Source organism: Mastigoproctus giganteus, chromosome 6 (assembly GCF_048544385.1).
Source record: "Mastigoproctus giganteus isolate SK-2022 chromosome 6, ASM4854438v1, whole genome shotgun sequence".
Taxonomy (NCBI): Eukaryota; Metazoa; Arthropoda; class Arachnida; order Uropygi; family Thelyphonidae; genus Mastigoproctus; species Mastigoproctus giganteus.
In genome coordinates this window covers 224,333,008-224,336,072 of record NC_143580.1, presented here as the reverse complement: position 1 = coordinate 224,336,072, position 3,065 = coordinate 224,333,008, and the positions used below count along the sequence as shown (strand labels likewise).

General features: G+C 38.2%; 1 non-coding gene across 1 annotated transcript; it reads right to left on the bottom strand.

Moving 5' to 3' along the window:
* Positions 1 to 2,205: 2,205 nt before the first annotated feature.
* On the bottom strand, positions 2,206 to 2,298 carry TRNAI-UAU (transfer RNA isoleucine (anticodon UAU)). The gene is given in 2 exon segments: positions 2,206 to 2,241; positions 2,261 to 2,298. It is a non-coding gene; the product is annotated as a tRNA-Ile (tRNA).
* Between the last annotated feature and the right edge of the window lie 767 nt (positions 2,299 to 3,065).

Here is a 3,065-nt window from a genome sequence, read left to right as displayed (position 1 = left end):
TTTGCAGCAATATTCGTTCCACTAATGGATCAAATTCCAGCGTTCCTATCGTATGCTGATGATATTGTTTGCTACTTGCCATGCAGACGCAATGTTGGTCCTTCACAAGAAAGACAAACCGCCTCTGAATCATTAAACAGCTACCTAAATACATTCTGTAAGTATGCTAAATTTTTTGGCCTGTCAGTCAATCCAGAGAAGTCAAACTATCTCATCTTTACGCCAAGTCGGATGACTTTTACTGATACTGCATCTTCTCTACTTCCGGTATTGGCAGGAAATGTCCTGACTCCCACAGACAGTGTCAAATTCCTAGGAGTAATCCTGGATGTCAACCTCACCTATAAAAAACAAATCCAAGCACAGTATTCCAAAGCCCTAAGAGTGTTCTGGGGAATGAAAATTGATCTGTGCAAAACGCACAATAAGAAAATAATCAAGAAGTACCTTGCAACTTACTTCTGTAGTGTACTCTCCTATGCCGTGGAAGTTTGATCGGCGGCACCACCCACCAGCCTCAGGAAACTATGGGGCCTCGAATTCTGGGTGCTGAAGTGGGCCAACTTGTGGTCGCACCAGAACTACACAACATCTAAATCTACTCTCTGCTGCAACATGCAATATACGCCCATAGTCCACAGAGCCCATGTGCTAAAAATAAAGTCATTCCTTCATCTTTTCTCAGCTAAGCAGGATCACATCAACATCTGGAACACGGTTGGTTGGCGTTTGCCAGGCAGACGTCTCCGTAGTACTCCCTCCTTATGCTCAAGGCTCCAGCGGCTACAGAATTTCAAGAGACACTTCCCTAATGTGACTCTGGACATTCTCAACTCGCTCAACATCGACATCGACCTGTGGACGATAGACAAGGCATACCGAGATGGCATCTTGTCCTATCTTGCTGTTTGTAAAGGACATTTGTGTAAGTGCCGATCTTAGTTAACTTATGTAATTTGTTTCTGCTCAACTTGTATTCCTTTTTCGCTGTAATTACTACTTCATTCATTTTTACATTTTGACTATTATCTTTGCTTTGATCTATTAATTATGATTTAGTTATTATTATTTTTTTATAAATCAAAATCACTTGTATAAACAACTAATTGTAAGATTCCTCTGGCTTTCTGTGTAAGGAATCACTAGTGTATAAAATTTATGTTAATAAAGAATCTTATTATATTAGATCTTCTGTCACCTCTTAAGACCCACCTTCTTCTGCAAAATTACTTATTGCACTTCCTCATTCCACCGTACGGTGATAAAATCTCGTATCTATCTTTCCTCACGTCTATTCAAATTATCCCCACAATAATCCACCCCCCTCGGACTTATTTTCTGTATTATTTCATCGAAATTCTATTTTACATTCCCCATCCATAGCTTGCTGTGGTACATCAGCTTTCATATAACATTCGAGCCCTCCCCTTCCACCGCAAGTTTTACCATTATCAGTCTGTCACTCTTCCCTACCACTTTCACCACCCTCTCTTTCAATATCCGTATCCAAAACAATACCTATTCCATTCCTGCAATCTGTAAGTCCCATATATATATGGGACTTAAATAAAATAATATATATATATTATTTTATTATTATTATGTTTATTCCACAAAAGGAAACCACCCCGGGACGGCAAAGTGTCAGGGGGGTGCTAATTACATGTCAGGGTAAGAGGTACTACGGGTAGTGGGTTAAATATACTGAACACGTAGTCTCCTTTCTTAATCTCCTTTTCTCACCAACTTTTCCTAAATATCCTTTCCTAATCTCCTTTTCGCACCAACCGGATGGTGTTGTTGCGCGTAGCTTTCAGGGGGCGCTCTCACACATGCGAGCTTGAATAGTTCCAGTTACTTCCCAATATTAAAAATTTGTCTCTCAAGTAAATTCAGGGCAAAAATGTCACGCTACAAAACCTGTACAATTAGGTTCATTATATGAGGACATTACTTCTCCTTTGGAGCAGGCTCGTTAGTCTACACTACAGGTACGATTCTCGCTTAGGGTGCGAAAGGTCCCGGACGAGCCCGCATAATTTTCTTTGTCTGACAATATCTGTAATCACTGAAAGATCGCTTTTACTGAATAGACATTGAAAAAGCCAGATCAGGGTAACAGAAGGTCAATTAGATGGATCGATGTTGTTGATCTTTTACTACCGCTTTATAATGATGGCTAGCCTAAAACAAAGAAAAATATTCTTCCCCAGGTGAGGCTCGAACTCACAACCTCGGCATTGCTTACAACGTACTGTCTTATAAGTACCGCGCGCTAACCAATTGCGCCACTGGGGAGGATAATTCAACTTTCAATCCCGAGAATAAGTGGAGAGAACAGCAAGTATACCAAGTGGTGAGGGAAGGGGAAAATCGATTGGGACAATTTTATACTTAATTCATATAAAAAAATAAATAAATATTGGATAAAAAGCCAATTATTGACAACAAAAATAGCCATCATAGAGGGGTCCTACGTAATTTGGGTTTAAGTTACTTAAACTTTTTTTTTCATTTATATATTTATTTCATTATAAAAAAGGGTGCGGTATCTTTTTAATTTTGTGGTGATCTATAATTGATGTTTATTTAGTACCTCTATATAAAGAATAAAATTATATATATATATATAATTTGTATTATTATGAATTGTAATTTTGTTTATAGTTATATTATTGTAATAACAATCATATAACTTATTTTTTAATATTATACTAGGGGGCTCCGCCCCCTGCTCGCCAACCCACGTGCACGCTTTTATACGTAATATGTAAAGTTATGACGGAGTAAGTCAAATCTTTTCTACGTAAAAGACACACCTGTCGAAACGCACTGATCGATATCTAATCTAATATATAAAAGAAAATAGAAAGTGTAAGAAAAAACTATAAAAAAAAATTTGTAAACGTTGAGTGAATGAGAGTTATTAATAACTGCATGTTCTATCTTAGCCTCTTGACCGTACAGACTGATGGCTGTGCAGGCCCTCAGGAACTTCATGGTTATCCAAGCTGACACCATGCTGTAGCTTTTCCTAGCTGACATGGTGTAGGATGCTGACACTG